The sequence below is a fragment of the Podarcis erhardii genome, assembly GCF_964252035.2.
Source record: "Podarcis erhardii genome assembly, chromosome: 15".
NCBI classification, from domain to species: Eukaryota; Metazoa; Chordata; class Lepidosauria; order Squamata; family Lacertidae; genus Podarcis; species Podarcis erhardii.
In genome coordinates, this window is record NC_138505.1 from 6,073,441 (window position 1) to 6,095,747 (window position 22,307).

The 22,307-nt window shown below is 42.9% G+C and overlaps 3 long non-coding RNA genes across 3 annotated transcripts; 1 reads left to right on the forward strand and 2 right to left on the reverse strand.

Annotated features, from left to right (window-relative positions):
- Positions 1-593: 593 nt before the first annotated feature.
- Positions 594-2,141, reverse strand: LOC309330619. The gene is made up of 2 exons (XR_014151519.1): positions 2,099-2,141; positions 594-1,216 (listed from the first exon to the last, which is right to left on the reverse strand). It is a non-coding gene; the product is annotated as an uncharacterized lncRNA (long non-coding RNA).
- A 1,167-nt stretch (positions 2,142-3,308) lies between these two features.
- LOC309330645 lies at positions 3,309-4,496 on the forward strand. Its single transcript, XR_014151528.1, has 2 exons — positions 3,309-3,348; positions 4,004-4,496. It is a non-coding gene; the product is annotated as an uncharacterized lncRNA (long non-coding RNA).
- A 6,777-nt stretch (positions 4,497-11,273) lies between these two features.
- LOC309330187 lies at positions 11,274-12,662 on the reverse strand. Its single transcript, XR_014151356.1, has 2 exons — positions 12,624-12,662; positions 11,274-11,817 (listed from the first exon to the last, which is right to left on the reverse strand). It is a non-coding gene; the product is annotated as an uncharacterized lncRNA (long non-coding RNA).
- Between the last annotated feature and the right edge of the window lie 9,645 nt (positions 12,663-22,307).

The following is a 22,307-nucleotide window of genomic DNA, read 5'->3' on the forward strand; positions in this document are numbered from 1 at the left end:
CAGGCCATTGATTTGATTGAGCAAGCTCTTCTTAGAATCATAGAATCTTAGAGTTAGAAGGGAGTCAAGAGTCATCTACTCCAACCCCATGTTTGTATGTTCTTAAATTACCTGGAACACAGTCCTAAGGACAGAAGTAGACTGCTCCAAATGACCCCTCCAGAAGAAATGACCAACTAGTTTCTTCCACTACCAAACAGTTTCCTACAGTGACTCCATTGAGATGTCTTCAGGAAGAATGCAAGCACAGGTTGGAAGTGAGCAACACTGCTGATCAAGATTTTCCTAACTGCAGATGTCAGTGGTTGAACCTTGGACATTCTGCTTACAGAACAGTTGCTCTGCTATTGCTTCTATACCATATATGTGAATGGTCCAATGATATGGTTGGTCCACCTACCCCAGAATCATCTACCTACATCATGTTGGAGTAGTCCTTCAATAACTCAAGCAGCAGTGCATTTTCACCAACCCCCCTGGATCATTCAATGCCATCGATTGGGGTGGGCTATGATGTACATCCAAAGCAGGGGCTGCTCACACACATTGAGCCTCCCCTCAACTCAATTGAAGGCAAAGATAAAACAAGACTATAGGAGACACTTTGTCATTTTATTAGTTGCCATACAAGCAGGTGGATTGTACAATAAAAGAAGAATTAGAAATGTAGAAGAGAGAGAAAGAGAAAGAGTCACACACATTGAGAGAGTCATGGTCATACCATGGGAAATGCCTTGTTAGAGATGGCTCCTAGGAGAACATCCAGGCGAGTCAAAGAGTGCAGAACAAGAAGAGGCGAGGAAGACACAACTTGATGAAGAAGGACATTCCAGAGAGATATAAAGTCTGAATGTGAGGAATCAAGCAGTAGCCCTTGAAGTCAGTACTCATGGTGGTGGGATTATTCAATGGACTATAAACTGTAGATTCCCTGTAAACATTGAGAGCTTCCCTTGGGGTTCTTCAGCATTTGCATTGCTTGGGATAGCAGCATTTGCAGCCACAGCAGGAAGATCCACAGCACCCGGAACCACAGGAGGGGGAACAGCAGCAGCAGGGGGAGCAGCAACACTGCTTGCAACAACAGGGGGAGCAGCAGCACTGCTTGCAACAGCCGCAGCCACAGCAGGGGGAACAGCAGCACTGCTTGCAGCAGCAAGGGGAGCAGCCACACTGGCAACAGCAGGACATCTTGAGGAAGAGAAGGGAGCTAGAGCTGCAGGAAATCAAGGGATCACCAGTTAACTAGGTGCCACGTCATCTGATGTGTTAAAGACACATTTTACTTTTCATTAAGCACTACATAGTTCACATACCTTTTCTCCTACTCGTGAGGGAGCTGAAATTATTTGCCTATATTACACAAAGATTTGTGTGTCATATAAAATATGGGAGAAATGTCTGTCTGTTGAGTGTTGAAATGGAGCATTCTGTCCAACCAAGAATTCAATATTGGTTTTACCTTCACACTAAATCCTGGGCCATTTCCCCCTTTATCTAAAAAGAAACTCAGATGTGTCCCCCCATTACAAAAGCAAAAGGGCTTTGCAAACAGTCTTGATTCTCTCACAGATTGATATATATGACATGTTCCCTGGTTATTTCCCTGTGTCACCTTTTTATGTTCTAGATATCAGTAATTTTAGATGTATACTTGAAATATATCATGGGTGAAATATTCCTCCTCAGTTGATACGAGAAGAAATTTATATCTCTAGGGAAGTCACTACTGTAATAAGGACTCCATTCAACAGCCCAAAGGCAAGGGAAGTGGTCAGTCCTCAGAAATACAACTTATGAAAATGTAGCATCCATCACGCAGATTTGTTGAAGAGATAATTAGATGATCCCATCAGGTAAAACCCAAAGAACCTACAAGTAGTCTGTTATTCAAAGCACTTTTCATCTATCTATTAAAATATGCCGGTTGAGATGCTGCAATCTGAAATGCTAACAGAATCCAAATTGGGAGACTGTTGGCCCCTCTGTTCATTTGATTCAGATACATCTCACAAGACCAGAGTCACTGGCCTCCCTCAAACCTTCAGCTCCCCTGCAATAAATAGGAAGAATGCATAAATATTGGAAATGAGCTTACCTTTGTTCAGTATAGGAGGTGCTGTGTGGATATTGGATCCAGTGTGTTGATGAAGTATTCCAAGAAGGTGGACCTTTTTATATACCTCTGCCAACCCTTTCACAATCCATGATGCACAACTGAAGAATTAAATGGTCTGCATTAAACCTTGATGCTGCCCCACACTGTCCTCTGGGGCATGACCTCTGACTGTATTCACAACCCCCCTTTTTAAAGTATATGATTAAAACTGCCTTCTGGAAACACTGTAATTCTTAGCCCTGATTAAAGGGGCAGTTATGGGACTGTTTTTGAAAACAATTACGCTGAGATGAATGGGTGCCGTGGGAGTTTCTCATCGTGATCCAACACCTTCTTTTACCAGGAAATACCGTCAGATCTTCTGACTCTACCTCCCGCCCCAAGCTCAAAGGATCTGACATTTGGATCCATGGGACGTTATTTGATCCTCATAACACATATTTATCAGCAATGAGCAAACATGAATAACATTTCCCACCGTATTGTGGCTGTTTGGTTAGCTTAGCAGGAGGGTGAAAAATAGCAGTCCCATTTTTTAAAAAAATTATATGTGGCTTTCACATATCTTTACTACAGCAAAAATTAAGTGCTAGACTACTGCAGTACATTTGGGTTATCTCTGATGCCTGTCTTCCAGGCTTCTGTCACACAGAAAGCATATCACAGCCTAATTTGCACCAGACATCTGAGCCGTGTAAAAATAATTGGCTTGTATCCAGAATTTCTACTTAGAGTAGTAGCGCTGAAATGAATAAACCAAAGTCAGCCATGTCTATGAACTTTAATGGGCCTGCCCTGAGTACATGTTGCATGCTGTACACAGAAAGAATGTCCTAAAGGTTTTGTCCACAGGTAAATGATCTAAAAACTAATACCCTATGGCATCAGATCTCAGAGAGAAACACATATGATGCCTCTTCATCTCAACATAATTGATTTGAAGCAATTCCATAAGTGCCCCCTTTGGACAGAACTGGGAATTACCGTGTTGCAACTGCAGAATAACTTTAATCACCTGCCTTTGAAATGGACGGATGTGGACAGAGTCAAGAATCATGCACCTGATGACTGTGTGGTAGAGGACTTTTAATGAAGACCTCGTAATCACTGGTTGGTGCATAATTGCTTGCAAAAGGATTCACAGAGGGGTATATAAAGGCCCAACATTCAGGAGTTCCTCACTCACTCACTGGATCCAACATCCACACCAAATCTTATTGCTGAAAAAGGTATGTTCTGTCTTCATTCTTTCGGTTTCCTAGATTTCAGGAGAGCTTCAGCTCTTGAGGATGTAGTGTAACAGCTCCGGTTTTGCAATGAAACTGGTTCACTATATTTCTTATTCTTGGTGACCAATCCTGGCCTCCTGCCACATGGGAGTTGTGCATGGAGAAAAGCGTACTAATTAGATGCTAATTCTAATTCAAAACTTTCTTACCTCTTGAGTGCAAGGGATTGAAGATCTCACCCAGGTCTCTTGCAAATGCCATTTGTTACAACTCATGTTTTTATTCATTCAAGGAGAAGTTGGGATCTTGCCTTTAGGCCTGAATTCTTTCAGCATTGTAGGACTAAAACGTTTGCCTAGTATTGTGTTGCACAGGATCTTAGATAGTCTTTTTTCTGCCAAGCATGTCATGTGTTGCATAATAGGATGTTGGCGACTCAAAGAGAATTCTCTCAAGATATGTTAGCCTGACTTCCAGTGAGTTCCCAAGGGAGACTCAGAAGAGGCCAGTTTATGCATTCCTTTCCTTGATGCAATGTGTAGCATTCTTTAATCATACATTTCATGTTGGTCTTAAGCTGTAATGTTTGGATATCTATGGCGTCCTTAATATTGTGTTGTGTTTGCTTAATGGGAAATCCCTTGAATCCTTTCAGCTCCGCCTTCCCTCTCCATCGCTAAGATGTCCTGCTGCTCCAATTGTTGCTGCTCTCCCTCCTGCTGCAAGTGCTGCTGCTGCCCCTGCTGCTGCTGCTCCACTCCTTGCTGTTGCTGCTCTCCTTCCTGCTGCTGCTCTTCCCCCTGCTGCTGCAACTCTTGCGGCTGTGGTTCCTGTTGCTGCTATCCTAAGCAAGGCTGCTGCTGAAGAAGTTCACTGAAGGGTTGAGAGCTACTGCCTCCTCCATGCTGGCAGACTCCTTGGATTCATCTGTTCCTTTGTCTTAAGTTTATTCCTGCCTCCTTCTACAACCCTGGATTCTTCTCATCTCCTTCTTACTTTGCTTTGTTTTCCTTCAAGGAGGCATGCCAGTTGTCTTCTCTTTATCATCATGGTGGTCCTGGGAGTCATTCTCTTTTCATCTCTTTGAATAACTCCTCTATGGGGGAGAAATATGTTCATACAGCAGTTAATAAAGATTCTAAAGCACAGTAGAGTGTTCTTGTGTTCCTTTGCCTTGAGATGGAGAATGTGTCATAGATCCTGCATAAGTATCTGCTTGGCAAGCATCTCCAGCTGAAGGGCTGCAGGGCCAGTAAGGATCAGAAGCTGAGTTATTGAGGAGCACATCTCCATCTCTCACACAATATTGGGAAGGGGGCCATATCTCACTGGAAGGGCACGTGTAGGACACACATAACATCCCAGGTTCACTAGCTGTGAATTCATGTGTGTAGCAAACACCAGGAAGCGCAAGGTCCTTTGTCTGAGGTTTGGGACAGAGGTTTTGGGCCATTCAGAGGCACCTGTCTGGTATATAATTGGAGAGAGTTCCAAAAATAGGTGCTGCCATGTGCAAAACCTGATTAAATCAGTGTGTGGTAGGGATTTCCTGATAGGTGCTATCTGCAGGAGACAATGTCTCATAGGAGCCAACTCCTACGAAGCCCCCACAAGAAAATATTTTAGGGGGCTGGGCCATTCAAATGGTGTGTGTGCATTCATGTCAGGTGGGGCATATCTAGGCCTCCACAATATTTTATTCAAGTTGGCATCCCTGATCTTTCTCCTGCAAACCAAATTGATTGGGTGGCTATAAAAGGGAAGACGTGATAATTTAAACTGCATCATATTGAGTGCTACTTGTGGATCCAGCCTAATATATTTGGATAATGTTGATGAAAGCAACTGTTTCGACCACCCCATCTCCTTTGAGATCTTTTCTCAAATTCCTCCGTTGCTTCGGTGATCATTTCATTGCCCAGAAGGTGAAGGAAGCAACCAGGGAATCATCTATATTGGACCTGGTCCTTACCAATTGGCAGGAATTGATCTTTGAATTGGAAGTACTGGGGACCTTGGAAGGATCATGTCCTCTTGGGTTTCATGATACACAGACAAGGGAAATCTGGATGTATTTGGACATGTACTTTGGCTTTAAGAGGGCTGATTTCAAAAAGCTTAAGTAATTGTTGGGTGAGATCCCATGGTCAGAAAAACTCAAAGAGAAGGGAGTCCAGGAGGGATGGGAGCTTCTTAAAGGTGAAATACTGAAGCCAGAAATGCAGACAATACCAAAAAGAAAGAAAAGTTGGAGGCATCTAAAGAAACCAGTGTGGATGTCTAAGTGTAAACAGATGAGATAGGATTCCAGAAGGGCATGTGTGCTAAATGGAAGAAAGGGGGAATTATAACAGAAGGGTATACACAAGTAGTGAACAGTTGCCGGATAAAGGTCAGGCACGGTCAATGATCACAGTCTTATTAGAGAGGTTAAGAATTATAAAAGAGGCTTCTTTGACTGGGTTTGAAGAAGAGGAAGGACAAGCAAGTAGTAGTTCCTGTGCATGGATAAGATGAAGAAAAGCTATGGAAAGCAGGACTGCTCAACACCTATGTTGCTCTCCTCCCCACCTAAAATTAAAGCTGTTCGCAACCTGAAAACACGATAAATGGAGCAAAGAGGGAGCTGCTGCCTCAGGTAGGAAAAGTGGTGGCAAGGGAACACTACTTTAAATGGATTAAAAATGGCAAGGCTGATGAGCTGTGCCCAAAGTACTGAAGGAGCCTGCAGATATAACCGCAAAGCCTTTGTCCATAATTTTTGAGAATTCTTGGAGAAAACATGAGGTCCCTGCAGCCTGGAGAAGGGCAGATGCTGTTCCCATCTTCAAAAGGGGGGTGGGAGAGGAGGGAAGAAGACCCAGAAAACTACTGACTGGTCAGCTTGAGAGCAATACCAGGAAAAGTCCTAGAAAAGTCCTATTTAACATATAATTAAATAGTCAGTCTGTGAACACTTAGGAAAGCATTCTATGATTAATCGAGTCCTCCTCACAGAGGGCACGTGTTGTGGTGAGATCATCAGGACTGACCTCACTGTTTCTGTGGCTGGGAGTGATTGGCTAGCCACAACAACCTGATTGGTGGCGCCTCATTAACCGTCAAGGTTTAAGGTAGAGCTTCCCATTCATGGTTAGTGTATCATGGCTTGTGGAAGGGTTCGCTGAGACCTATAAAAGGACCACAATCCTGGAGTTCTTCATTCACTCTCGGGATTCAATATCCACACACCAATTCCTACAGTCAACAAAGGTAAGCTTGTTTCCAAATATTTAATCATTCTTCTTGTCTTCATTGCAGGGAAATGAAAATTATGAGCAGGTACTCCAGTGGCTCTGGTCTTGAAAAATCATTCTGAACGGAACGTGCACAGGAGCTTTCAGTCTCAAAACTGTCAGCATCGCCCTTGAGCCAGTGCGCCAACTGGACTCATGCACTACAGCCCCGACTGGGCTAGGCGAGCTGGGTAGCACTGCCAGAGACCACCTTTCTCACAGGAACAGGTCACAGTGCTGTGGACTCACAGCTTGGAGCTGAGAGCACCGGATTCACTGTCTCAATAATGCAGTCGTTGCGCAGCAGCGTTTTGCAGAGTCTTGCAGAGTATAAACCACTCGGAGAGCAGCTCTGTAGAATATCTTCCTTTTATTCTATAACTACAGCTATGATACAAACTATATACCGAGCTACAAATTCTAAGCATAAATCAATGCTATACTCTGAGTGCCTGCAGCTGTTCTTAGCAGCAATCTTATCTATAAACACGATCTCTTGCACTCACTCTCCGACACACTGACTGACTCTCTCTCTCACACAGAGACTGACTCACTCACTTGACTAATTAAGTAGAGAGCAGTACATTGCTCCTCCTCTCTGTAGAGTCAGGAGATTCTTGGATATGGGAGGGGTGAAATCTCCTCAAAAACTGGATTTTTTTTAGTGTTCCAGATTTCAGCATCTCAACTGGCATATTTTATTTCATAAAGCTAAAGTGTTTTCTATAACTGACTTTTTATAGGTTCGTTGGCATGGTAAAGGCCAAAGTAGATGGTCCCATTGAATTATCTCTTCACCATATCTGTTTCATGGATTTGCAATTTTTAGTTCTGAGGACTGACCATTTAAGCCATCTTTGGGCTGATAACTGGAGTCCTCAGGGCAACTATGAAGTAATGACTTCCCTGGAGATAATAACTTTTTCTCATATCAAATGAAGAATATTCCATGCATTTTAGAGAAATAGATATATAAAATGATGTCAGCAGCATAAAAAATGTAACACATAGATATAACCAGCCCATGTGTAATATGCATCCAGCTATGGTAGAATCTGAATTTCCTCTAGGCTGTTGTTTATTTTATACTTGAGAAAAACTCTGAATTCCCCTTAACACAGAAAGCAAAATAGTCCTGGATTTACAATGAAGGCAGAATCACTATTGAATTCTTGGTTGGACAAATTGGTCCATTTCAGCATTCATCAGCATTCATCATGTTTCTTCCATGCTTTATAGAGCAAGCAAATTTTTATAGAGCAAGCATATCTTTGCTTAATATAGGGAAATAAATTCAGCTGTGTCACGAAAATGATGAGAAATAGGCAACTCTTAATGCAAAATACCACTAAAATGTGTCTTTAACACATCTGACGATGTGGCGCTTAGTTAACTGGTGATCCCTTGATTTCATGCAGCTCAAGCTTCCTTCTCTTCCTCAAGATGTCCTGCTGTTGCCAGTGTGGCTGCTCCCCCTGTTGTTGCAAGCAGTGCTGCTGCTCCCCCTGCTGTGGTTCCGGGTGCTGTGGGTCTTCCTGCTGTGGCTGCAAATGCTGCTATCACAAGCAATGCAAATGCTGAAGAACCCCAAGGGGAGCTCTGAATGCAAACAGGGAGTCTACAACATCCATCCCAAGGAATAATCCCACCACCATGAGTACTGACTTCAAGGGCTACTGGTTGACTCCTTGCACTCATCTTCCAGCTATTCTCCTAGGAGACATCTCTAGCAAGGCATTTGAAATGGTGCCTTCATGACACTCTCAATGTGTGTGACTCTTTCTCTTTTCTCTCGCTGCTACATTTCTAATCCTTCTACTGTTGTAGGATTTACCTGCCTGAATGGCAACTAATAAAATGATAAAGCATCTCTTATAGTTTGGTGTATCTTTCCCTTAAATTGGGGTGAGAGGAGACTTTTGGATAACTGTTGAAACTCAAACATTTCCGAGACTATAATTCCCAACAAATTCCTCTGTTGCTTCACTGATCATTTCATTGCCCAGAAGGTAAAGGAAGCAGCAAGAAGACCTGGTCCTCACCAATAGGCAGGAATTGATCTTTGAATTGGAAGTACTGGGGACCTTGGAAGGAAGTGATCATGTCCTCTTGCCTGTCCTCAACATACCCTGGCATGTTCCTGCAATCTCAGTCCTAGCTGCAAGGAGGCTTCCCCATCACCCTGCAGCGTAGTCTGTAGGGGAATCCCAGCCAGTTCATCCAGAATCTGCTCATTCAGACTCTCCTTGTATAATGCAACCAGGGATTTTCTCTCCCATCCCAGTTGTTGGATGTACATCTGAAAATCCACCCCAAACTCTGGCACAGTCTGGTTTCCCTGTCTGAGGCTCATGAGGTTCTGGGCAAGCGCCTCCTCCGGTAAAGGATCTAGATAAATACTGCCCATCATTTTTATGAAAGCATCCTAATTGGCAAGTGCTCCATCATTGCTTAACCTGAGGGAGTCACAAAGTGTCGAGCCCCTGCCTCTACTGAGAGCCAGTGTGGTGTAATGGTTAATAGCAGTAGACTCGTAATCTGGGGAACCGGGTTCACGTCTCCGCTCCTCCACATGCAGCTACTGGGTGACCTTGGGCTAGTCACACTTCTTTGAAGTCTCTCAGCCCCACTCACCTCACAGAGTATTTGTTGTGGGGAGGAAGGGAAAGGAGAATGTTAGCCGCTTTGAGACTCCTACGGGTAGTGATAAAGTGGGATATCAAATCCAAACTCCTCTTCTTCTTCTTCTACTAGGCTAATGAGGAATGACACCCTGTCCTTGCTGTTTTGAAGGCCACATCTCTGAAGGCTTTCCTGAAAATCGGGGGGGGGGGGGTATGAGGCTCTTGGACGTCTGCCTCCCATATACCTCTATCGGCTGCCCCGACTGCCCCCCTCCCACTCCTTCCAACCTGGTTAGCGGCAGTTTCAACTCCTGATTTTGCTGCCAAAGAACCTGATAAGGATCTGCAGGTGGGTTCTGTCCTTCAATTGCACCCACTGACACGGCCATGGGGAGCTGTTCTTGTTCTTCCGTTATCGGCTCCTTCCTCTGCCAACTAAGGCAAAGAACTTAGAGAAGGGTCATTCTGTCAGGAGTCCAGGCTCCCAGTTTGGGAACACAGTGAGTGTAGATAATTAAAAAGGAGGATTTATTGCAAAAACCAACAGATAGCTCTGGATGGCTCTCACAAAGCCTCCAGCGTCATTACTCATGATGGCCCTTCTGAAAATTCCTTTGTTTGTTGTTTAGTCATTTAGTCGTGTCCGACTCTTCATGGCCCCATGGACCAGAGCATGCCAGGCACTCCTGTCTTCCACTGCCTCCCGCAGTTTGGTCAAACTCCTTCCGGTATCTAAATAATATATTGAAACGACGCCCCTTGTGTCTTTTGTTTTGCTTCCTATCTAGAAGCCCTACCACTCGCCAACTCCTCAGAGAGATTGGATTAGTGCCAACCCCTTCCTTTTTCGATAAACTGTCTCCTTGTCTATCCGTGTCCATTTGAGCTTCTAGCACGCTTTGGCCATGTTCTAGGTTGCTCTCAGCTACTGTCTTATCACCTCGCCCATCAAGGTCAGGAAGAGCTGATTTCTGCAGCTGCGAGCTCTCCTCTGCCTGCCTAACACCCAAGCCTCCCTGTTCCTGGCTGCTTTCTGCATTGGGCTTCAAACCCTCTGTAGTTAAGTTCGTGGAGGGTGGAGACATAAGAATAGGCCTTCCCAGTGGTGGCGCTCCCTATGTCTAATGCTTTCCCCAAGGAGGCATCCCTGTCACCATCACTATTTGCAAATAATTTTTTCATTCACTTATACTATTGTACCTTAATATTCTGCTCATCTTTTAGTAGGGTGAGGCTGAGTCAGATTGTTTTATACATATTTCTCTTGCTTTAATTGCTGTTATACTTTTTTATATATAAATCATTTTTATTGGTTTTATAAAACCAAAGTACAAATAAACACAAACTAATAAGAACATATCTGTATAAGGAGATTCTCCGAATCTAGAGACTTCCCTCCATGGAGTCTTGTTTTGAGCGCCTACAATGCATCCATACTCCAATTTTTATATCAAACCATATTGTCCTTAATATTTTTTTACACTACCAGTGAGACAGAATCCTGCTCTAGTTTCCATCTGTTTACATTGGTCTCCTAAATAACTTAGACATTTCCCCCATTCTTTTATAAAGCTTTTATCCTCTTGGTTTCGGGGTTTTCTAGTCAGCTTTGCCATCTCACTGCATTCCATCAGCGTGGTTGCTATTCTTCTCTGGTGATGACTTTGTTTTCTTTCCAACTGATTTGTCATTTTAATGAAAGGTGTGGTTATAGCCAAAGGAGATGTTTAGATGTGCTGTGCTTGAAAGACATCTCCATTGCTACTTAGTCATGAAGGTGTCACTCTTTAGTGGGGCTGAACCAGCCCTGACAGGGTGCCATGCATGTGCTCTCCCAATGAGATATGGCCCCCTTTCCAATATTGTACGTGAGATGGAGATATGCTCCCCAGGAGCTGAGCTAGTGATCCTTTCTAGGCTGGGAGTTCTTCAGCTGGAGATACTTAGAGAATGCAAAGCTGATCACCTATTTGGGGATCTATGCCGTATTCTGCATCTCAAGGCAAAGGAACACAACAAGGCTCTGTACCATGCTTTAGAATTTTTATTAATGGCCACTGGGAAAGGTTTTCTTTTCACAGAGGAGTTATTCAAGGAGGTGAAAGGAGAGTGACTCCCTAGACAACTAAGGTGATAAGGAGAAGACAACTGGCATGCCTCCTTGAAGGAAAATAAAGCAAACTAAGAAGGAGATGAGAAGAATCCAGGGTTGTAGAAGGAGGCAGGAATAAACTTAAGACAAAGGAACAGATGAATCCAAGGAGTCCACCAGCATGGAGGAGGCAGCAGCTCTCAACCCTTCACTGAACTTCTTCAGCAGCAGCCTTGCTTAGGATAGCAGCAACAGGAACCACAGCCGCAAGATCCACAGCCACAGGAACCACAGCCGCAAGAGTTGCAGCAGCAGGGGGAAGAGCAGCAGCAGCAAGGAGTGCAGCAACAGCAAGGAGTGGAGCAGCAGCAAGGAGTGGAGCAGCAGCAGCAGGGGCAGCAGCAGCACTTGCAGCAGGAGGGAGCGCAGCAACAATTGGAGCAGCAGGACATCTTAGCGGTGGAGAGGGAAGGCGGAGCTGAAAGGATTCAAGGGATTTCCCATTAAGCAAGCACAACGTCCTCATCCATATTAAAAACACTGTAGACAGATGCTCTGCATTCAGGTGACCAGAAAAGACATAATTTTCACATCATGTTTCCTTCTGAGTGATCCTAAAAGTACATTTTGGTTAGCAATATTCTAACATTTCTGCTGGGGTGCAGTATTGTCTTGGCTATGCATCTCTACCCTTCTGCTTATCTAGAGTATTGATCCTTGATTCTTGCTCCGTTCAGGTGTGCTGTGCCATTTCAGGAAATGCACAACAGATTGTTCAGGAACCACCTCCTTCTCCACCAGAAGAAGCAGGCCATGCTGGTTTCCTCATGAACACACATGTGTGACAGATGAATTATATTCAACCATTATAGTTGTAGATCAATATGAAATGTATGCTTGGTCAGGAAAAACAACACTATTTTAGATTCTCTGTAAGACGATAGCAAGCAAATTTCTAATCCTAAAATGCTGAGAGAATTGAGGCCTGAAAGCAAGATCCTAGCTTCTCTGTGAATGTATAAAGACATGTTCTATAAGAAATGGTGTATCCAGAAGACCTGATTGAGATCTTGAGTCCCTCATTTCCAAGAGAGAAGTAAATTCTGAACTTGAATTAACATCTAAGAAATCAAGCTTTTGTTCATGCACAACTCCCCATGTGGCAGGAGGCCAAGATTTGTCACCAAGTGTAAGATAAATACTGAGCAAGTTGCACTGAAAAACCAGAGCTTTCCTGAAATGTAGGGGACCAAAAGAATGAAGAAATAGTGGCACAGAACATACCTTTTTCAGTTGTCAGAATTGGTGTGGATGTTGGATCCAGTGAATGAGTGAAGAACTCCTGAATGGGGGGCCTTTATATACACCTCTGTGAACCCTTCCGCAAGCAATTATGAACCACCCAATGATGACAAGGTCTTCATTAAATCGTAATATGGGCCTCTACCACACAATCATCTGGTGCGTGATCCTTGACTGTGTCCACATCCTTCCTTTCTAAAGTCAGGTGATTAAGGATATTCTGCAGTAGTAACACTCTAATTCTCCCTTCTGTCCAAAGGGGGCACTTATGGGATTGCTTGAAATCACATATGTTTGGATGAACAGGCATCATATGGGCTTCTCTCAAAGATCTGGTGCCTAAGGGATTTAGTATTCAGATTGTTCACCTGTGGACACAACATTTAGGCCACTCTTTCTTAGTACAACCTTGCAACATGTATAAAGTGATTTTAATAAAACAAGGACTTAGGATGATAGTTGTTTTAAGGTCACTGAGTAGTAGCCATTGCAAGTCTTATTCCGAGCAAGCCCATTAAACTCCATAGAAATGGCTAACTTAGACTTTCCTACTCTAAGTAGAACTCAGCTGGATGCAAGCCAATTGCTTTTGCATGATTCAGATGTCAGGTCAAAATTACGCTGAGGTGTTCTGTTTTGTATTTGTCTAGTAATTAATTTCTTAGTTTAATGAACATTTGTTAAAGTTACATATTAAATAAAAACATGTGAACTGCTACCATTCACTGTGCTGCTCAGTTACTTTTTTAAGAAAAATAAAAGATGGCACATGCTATTCAGTTTTGCTCATTGCCTATAAATATGTGTTATGAGGATCAAATTCCAGGACCCATGAATACAAACGTCAGGTGCTTTCAGCTTGAGGTGGGATGTAGAATCAGAAGAACTGGAGGATTTTTCCTGGCTAAATAAAAAAAGTGCTGGATCTCAATGAGAAGCTCTCATTATTTCTGTTCATCATAGCATAATTGTTTTAAAACTAATCCCATAAATGCCCCTTTCTGAATACAGTCACAGGTTGTTAATATAGTCACAGATCACACAACCAGCTAATAATGTGTGGTGGAGGCCAACGTCAAGGTTTAATGTAGAGCTTCTCATTGATGAGTAGAGCCCCACGGCTTGAGGAAAGGTTCACAGAGGCATATAAATGGTCCACAATCCTGGAGTTCTTTATTCACTCTCTGGATCCAATATCCACACACCAATTCCTATAGTTAACAAAGGTAAGCTTGTTTCCAAATATTTATTCATTTTTCTTATTTTCTTCATTGCAGGGAAACAAAAATTCAGAGCAGGTACTCCAGTGGCTCTGGTCTTGAAAAATCAATCTGTTAACAGTCTCAAAACTGGATTTTGTTAGTGTTTCAGATTTTGTGAAATGTCTTGTGAAATGCATCTGAATCAAATGCACAGAGGAGCCAACAGTCTCACAATTTGGATTCTGTTAGCATTTCAGATTTCAGCATCTCAACTGACATATTTTAATACATAGATCCATGCTGTTTTAAATATCACTCCTTGTAGGTTCTTTGGGTTTTATCTGATGGGATCATGTAATTATCTCTTCACCATATCTGCGTGATGGACGCTACATTTTCATAAGTTGTTTTTTTTGCAGACTGGCCATTTCCCCTGCCTCTGGGCTGTTGAATGGACTCCTTATTGCAGTGGTGACTTCCCTAGAGATATAAACTTTTTCTCATATCAACTGAGGTGGAATATGGTTCTCCCATGCTATATAGAGCAAGCAAATCTTTGTTTAATATAGGGAAATTAATTCAGCTGTGTCACGAGTAGGAGGAAAACAATGTGAAATAGGCAGCTCTTAATCCAAAACACCACTAAAATGTGTCTTTACACATCTGATGATGTAGCACTTTGTTAACTGGTGATCCCTTGATTTCCTTCTGCTCAAGCTTCCTTCTCTTCCTCAAGATGTCCTGCTGTTGCCAGTGTGGCTGCTCCCCTTGCTGCTGCAAGCAGTGCTGCAGTTCCCCCTGCTGTGGCTGTGGCTGTTGCAAGCAGTGTTGCTGCTCCCCCAGTTGTTGCAAGCAGTGTTGCTGCTCCCCCTGCTGCTGCTCCTCCCCCTGCTGCTGCTCTTCCCCCTGCTGTGGTTCTGGGTGCTGTGGGTCTTCCTGCTGTGGTTCCAAATGCTGCTATCCTAAGCAATGCAAATGCTGAAGTACCCCAAGGGAAGCTCTGAATGCAAACAGGGAGTCTACAGCATACAGCCCAAGGAATAATTCCACCACCAGGAGCTCTGGCTTCAAGGCTGCTGGTTGACTCCTTGCACTCATCGTCCAGCTATTCTCCTAGGAGACATCTCTAGCAAGGCATTTGAAATGGTGCCTTCATGACACTTTCAATGTGTTTGACTCTTTCTCTTTTCTCTCGCTGCTACATTTCTAAACCTTCTGCTGTTCTAGAATCTACCTGCTTGCATGGCAACTAATAAAATGATAAAGCATCTCTTATAGTTTGGTGTATATTTCCCTTAAACTGGGGTGAGAGGAGGCTTTTGGATAACTGTTGAAACTCAAACATTCCCAAGACTATAATTCCCAACAAATTCCTCTGTGACAGAAGAGTTTAATATTGAAAAAGGAACACGGCAAGGTTGCCCTATCTCTCCCCTGTTATTTATTTCGGTCCTGGAGGTGCTCCTGAACATGATTAGAGGAGACCGGTTGGTTGAAGGAATTCAGGTCGGAGCGAAACAGTACAAACTTAAAGCTTTTGCAGATGACCTGGTTTTGACTTTACAGGAGCCAGAATCTAGCACGAAAAGGGTATTACAATTGATTCAAGAGTTTGGTCGGGTGGCGGGATTTAAACTAAACAAGCAAAAAACTAAGGTACTGGAAAAAAACCTAACAGTTACAGAGTCAGAAAGGTTTCAGAAAGAGACAGAGTTAAACGTGGTTAATAAAGTAAAATACCTAGGGGTGAACATAACAGCAAACACCTTCTGTAAATTTGGGTATACCTGCTCCCAAAAGACTCAAATGGTCCCCAATACTGAATGAAAATCTAACCCTCCTTCTTCAGTCAGCGGAGTTAAAGCTTATTCGCTCCGCTATTGTGTCAGGCAATTCAGTAGATGCGATTATGGAACGCTTTAAATTACTTTTGGAAAGATTGAAATCCCATTTAACAACAGTGATACATAGCGCCGCTACAAAGAGGGCAAAGGACGGAGCTAGTTGGTTTGACCTGGAGTGCAGGCAAACAAGGAGTCAAATGAGAACAGCCTACCAGAGATATAGGAAATCAGGGACTGCCCTCCTACTTAATGCTTATATTTATCTGAGAAGGTCTTACAAACAATTACTAAGGAGAAAGAAACTGGAAGCTGAAAGAGCCGCATGGCACAGTCTGGTTAAGGCATCGCACGAGAAAGATACTACTTGCTTTTGGCGAACCATATCTGGTCTACTGGGCCAGGAGCGTACTAATTCCATCTGTACAGTGGAACCAATGGAGTGGTTGCGCCATTTTCAATCTTTGTTCTATGACCAGGAAGTCCAACACTACAAATTATGTATTCAATTGGAGGACCTACCTCATTGGCCACCAGTAACTGTAAAGGAAGTTGAGAACTTAATCGCACAATTAAAGAACAACAAGGCCCCAGGGAATGACTACATCCCTGCCGAACTTCTGAAGTCCAACATTGGCTGGTGGGCCCCCCTGCTGGCGTCTTTATTTTCTTGGATCGACTCAACGGGTTTACTCCCAGATGGTTGGACTGAGGCAATAGTTATTCCAATCTACAAAAAAGGACCTATGCCAGACCCGGCGAGTTATAGACCAATCAGTCTTCTGCCTATACCCAGCAAACTATATGCCAAACATCTTTATATTAAGCTAACTAGCTGGCTGGAAACTGAAGCTATTCTAGCGGAAGAGCAAGCGGGTTTCAGGCAAGGCAGGTCCACCATAGACCACTGCTTCACCCTAGCCTACTTTATTGACAAATATGCCAAAAAATCCCGTGGGGTGCTATATGCAGCCTTTATCGATCTAAAGGCTGCTTTCGATTCAATTCCACGTGCAAGACTCTGGGATAAATTGAGCACATCAAGTATAGACAAAAGACTATTATTTCTGATCAGCTGTTTATATAAAGACACGGTGTTGCATGTAAGAACTTCGTCAAATGGCCATCTTATAGGACCAGTTCCTGTCTGCAAGGGGGTCAAGCAAGGTTGTATCTTGGCCCCAGTTTTATTCAACTTTTACATCAATGATATGGTTAATTGTTTGTCATCTCCGGACTTCCACGCCCCCAAACTGGCTGACAAATCAATATCAGTACTTTTGTATGCTGATGATGCGATACTCCTATCTCGAACAAGAATAGGCTTAAATAGGCTCATAGGTGAATTTTCAGCATACTGCAGGAGAGAGCAACTGGTAATAAACTACCAGAAAACCAAAATTATGGTTTTTGCAAGGAAACACAGACAGTACAGCTGGAGGATGGATAACCAGACAATTGAACAGGTTAAAGCCTTCAAATATCTGGGTATCGTTTTCCAGTCGACCGGGTCCTGGGATGTCCATCAAAAATGTGCCAAAGAAAAAGCAGCTCAAAGTATTAAGATGCTGTCCCGCTTCTTTTATACGAAGGGGGGCAGATACATCCCAGCAGCCTTTGAAGTTTTTCAAGCAAAACCTCTGGCGCAGTTACTGTATGGGGCACAAATCTGGACGGGGAACCACTGCTCCAGTCTTGAAACTGTTCAGTCTAAATTCCTAAGGCAGATATTCGGCGTCCCCTCCTGTGTTCCAAACGCAGTATTACGACTCGAGGCCTGCCTTCCATCTGTAGAAACTCAGACCTGGCAAAGAACATTTAACTATTGGCTTCGTCTTAATCTAAATCCACCTGGTTTACTGCCTCTAGTAATGCAAGACCCTTACAAAAGCAAGTGGTTCAAAACTGTGCATCAAAAACTTCTTACATGCGGTCTGCATTCACAGTCCCTACTATCAATGGGCCTCATTAAAGCAAAGAGTCTAATAGGCCAGCGCCTGAAAGACATTGAACGGCAAAACAACCTGACTATCTTAAAGAAACTGTGCCCATGGTATACCTACTTTCCCCCTTCTCATTTTGATTCTCCAGCTTCATATTTGTTTAAATTAACCATCCCAAAATACAGACGTGCCTTTACATTGGCTAGATGGGATGTTCTCCCTTCTGCCGTACTCGAAGGTCGCTACCAAAAGACTCCATTTGAAAAACGACTCTGCCCATGTGGAGATGGTAACACGGAAACAATGTCCCACGTCCTCCTATCCTGCCCCCTTTACAAAGACCTAAGGAATGAGATTATTACTCCACTCATTCTCGCCAACCCCGGCCGTTCACCAGACATCACACTGTATTTCCTCTTATCTGATACGGATAGTCAGATAACAGAGAAGGTCGCGAGGTACATCGAGAGAGCTATGAAATTGAGGGCCACCATCTGAGTGACAGACTTGTTCATCTGACGGACCTCCTTTTGCTTGTTCTTTTCTCCCTTTTATCCTTATTTCTATTTTTAATTCTTGTATAGCTGTGGCCTGTTGGCTTTGCTAATAAAGTTTTGATTTGATTTGATTTGATAACAGCAAAAAAATTGAGTCTATTTAAGGATAATTATGAGAAATGCTGGCTAGAAATTAAGAGAGATTTAGAAAGTTGGTCAAGACTGAAACTTTCCTTGTTAGGCCGGATTGCTGCTATAAAGATGAATGTATTGCCAAAAATGCTGTTTTTGTTTCAAACTTTACAGATTGTGGATAAAACAGAGTGCTTTGGACAGTGGCAGAGAGATATTTCTAAATTTGTCTGGCAGGGCAAAAAGCCCAGAATCAAGTTTAAGATATTAACTGATGCGAAAGAAAGAGGGGGCTTTGCCCTGCCAGACTTAAGGTTGTACTACGAATCAGCAGCTTTCTGCTGGCTAAAAGATTGGCTGCTTCTCGAAAACACTGATGTACTGGATTTGGAAGGTTTTAATAATGCTTTTGGTTGGCATGCATATTTATGGTATGACAAGGTTAAGATTAACAAGGCTTTCAAGAACCATATTGTCAGAAAAGCAGTGTTTAATGTCTGGACAAAATACAAAGACTTATTGGAAAATAAAACTCCAAGGTGGCTTTCACCATTGGAAGCTAAGGCCCGGAAAAGACTCAATATGGAGGCCGAATGGCCGAAGTATTGGGAAATATTAGAAAAAGATGGAGATAATTGGAAATTGCAGAGTATGGAAAAAATGAAAGACAAAGTGCGAGATTGGCTACATTACGCTCAGATTAAAGAAGTTTTTAAACTTGATAAAAAGTTAGGATTCCAGGTGGAAAAATCGAAGTTGGAAACAGAATTGTTAGAGCCTAAGACTAAGGTACTTTCAAGAATGTATAACTTGCTGTTAAAATGGAACACACAAGATGAAACGGTCAAATCGGCTATGATAAAGTGGGCACAGGACATTGGGTATAATATCATGTTTGAAGACTGGGAAAGGTTGTGGACCGTTGGGCTGAATTTCACTGCATGTAATGCTTTGAAAGAAAATGTTATGAAAATGATATATAGATGGTATATGACCCCAGTCAAACTTGCAAAAATATACCATTTGTCTGATAATAAGTGTTGGAAATGTAAAGAAAACGAAGGAACTTTCTTTCACCTCTGGTGGACCTGCCCTAGAGTGAAGGTTTTCTGGGAAATGATATATAATGAGCTGAAAAGGGTATTTAAGTATACCTTCCCTAAGAAACCAGAGGCCTTCCTTCTGGGTATTGTCGACCAGAGGGTGTTAAAGAAGGACCGAACATTTTTTATGTATGCAACAACAGCAGCAAGGATACTCGTTGCTAAGCATTGGAAAACCCAAGATTTACCCACACTGGAAGAATGGCAGATGCAACTGATAGACTACATGGAATTGGCTGAGATGACAGGCAGAATCCGAGACCTGGGAGAGGAGACGGTAGAAGAAGATTGGAAGAAATTCAAGACCTACCTACAGAAACATTGTAAATTATATGAATGTTAAGAAGGATGCTAGATCATAAATAATTTGGCACCATCAAGCTAGATGAAGTGAAATATGAAGATAAGTTAAATTTAAGAAAAGACAAATTTTGGATAATTATTAGGCTAAATTTAATTTTTTTAGATTTGAATAAATGATATCTAAAACTAGAGATATAACATTGGAAAAATAGATAATAAGAATGGAAATAAGGGGATAAATTGCTGGTTGGATATTTATAAATTAGGAACGCAGGAGCGGGAGATGTGAGGGAGTCCAAAGAAGTTAAGAAAATATGTTATGATATGTGTTATTCTGTTTTTTATTTGTATGGCAATTAAAAAATCTTCAATAAATATTTATTAAAAAAAAAGAAAAAAAAATTCCTCTGTTGCTTCACTGATCATTTCATTGCCCAGAAGGCGAAGGAAGCAACAAGGAGATAATCTATATTGGACCTGGTCTTCACCAATAGGCAGGAATTGATCTTTGAAATGGAAGTACTGGGGAAATGGGAGGAAGTGATCGTGTCCTTTTGCCTGTCCTCAGCATACCCTGGTGTGCTCCAGCAATCTCTGTCCTAGCTGCAAGGAGGCTTCCCCATCACCCTGCAGTGTAGTCTGTAGGGGCATCCCAGCCAGTTCATCCAGAATCTGCTCATTCAGACCCGCCTTGTATAACGTAACCAGGGATATTCTCTCCCATCCCAGTAGCTGGATGTACATCTGAAAATCCACGCAAAACTCTGGCACAGTCTGGTTTCCCTGTTTGAGGCTCATGAGCTTCTGGGCAAGCGCCTCTTCCGGTAAAGGATCTAGATAAATACTGCCCTGTTACGATATGGATGCAATGCAGCTGCAAAGTGCTAGCTTGAAAAGTAAGCATGATGGGAATGTTGGGACTGCCCGTGGGAAACAGAGGGACGTCAATTCACAGTGCGAAGCACCGGAATTAGCTCAGAGTGTAATATGAGCTATTCCGTTTGTTCCTGTCCAGGAAGTGTTTTTCACTAGACTGCTGGAGCTTGAAGAGAGCAGTCACGTTTTTTGTAATGCTGCAAAGACAGAAATAAAGGCATGTAAATACATTTCTGTCTATCTCTTTCCCCTGCCAGGGGGCAGAAAAGAGAGGGTGTGTTATTCTCACGTTTGAGAAGAATCGCCTATCGAGACCTCGCCTGGATCTTGCTGGGGAATGCAGCCAGGGAGGTCAACAGAGAATCATGCCGGGTGCCTGGGAGAGTTGCCAGTTTCTACTGATAAAGGCTTGATTTCCGACATGCCCATCATTTTATTGCCAAATAGGCAAGCACTCCATCATTGCTTAACAAGCAATGCTGCTGCTCCCCCTGCTGCTGCTCTCCCCCCTGCTATGGTTCCGGGTGCTGTGGGTCTTCCTGCTGTGGTTCCAAATGCTGCTATCCCAAGCAATGCAAATGCTGAAGAACCCCAAGGGAAGCTCTGAATGCAAACAGGGAGTCTACAGCATACAGCCCAAGGAATAATTCCACCACCAGGAGCTCTGGCTTCAAGGCTGCTGGTTGACTCCTTGCACTCATCTTCCTGATTCACTCGGCCATTTGCCCAGGAGCCATCTCCAACAAGGAATGGTCCCTTCATGACGCTCGCAATGTGTGTGATTCTTTCTTTTCTCTCTCTCTGATACGTTTCTGCTGTTGTAGAATCTACCTGCTTTCATGACAACTAATAAAATGACAAAGCATCTCTTATAGTCTTGGTTCATCTTTGCCTTAAACTGGGGTGAGAGGAGGCTGTTGGATAACAGTTGACAGTCAGTCACTCCCAAGAATGTTACATCCAACAAATTCCTCACTTTCCTTCACTAATCATTTAATTGCCTAGAAGGTGCAAGAAGCAATAAGGGGATCATCTATATTGGACCTGGTCCTTTATAACTGGCAGGAATTCATCATTGAATTAGAAATACTGGGAACCTTGGAAGGGAGTGATCATGTTCTCTTGGGTTTCATGACACAGAGACATGGGAAATCTGGATGTATTTGAAAATGGGTGAGATCCCATGGCCAGAAAAACTCAAAGAGAAGGGAGTCCAAGAGGGATGGGAGTTTCTTAAAGGTGAAATACTGAAGGCACAAAGGCAGAGAATACCAACAAGTTCCAGACAATTCCAACAAGAAAGAAAAGTTGGAGGCCTCAGTGGGCTGCATGAGTATCTTATAGATGAGATGAGAGTTCAGAAAGGCATATCTGCTAAATGGAGGAAATGATAAATCATGAAGGAAGGGGATACACCAGCAGCTAACAGCTGCAAGATGAAGGTCAGGCAAGCAAAAGCTCTGAATGACCTCGATCTTGCAAGAGAGAATGAAATAATAAAAGAAGTTTATTCAGCTAAATTTGAAGCAAAAGGAAGAACAAGCAAGCCGTATGTCCTCTGGGTGAAGAGGACGAAGAAATGCTATTGGGTTTACCTGGTAGGCTGAGGATAAGTAGAGTCAAAGGGCTACTAGTTCAAATCAGCCTCAATACCCCTCCACCCTTCAATTATTTAACAAAGAAAGTTCTTTCATTATAAGATAGACACTGACTAGCATCAGCTCTCTGGAGATGAACTTAGACCTTTCTGCATGCAAAATAGCTGCTCT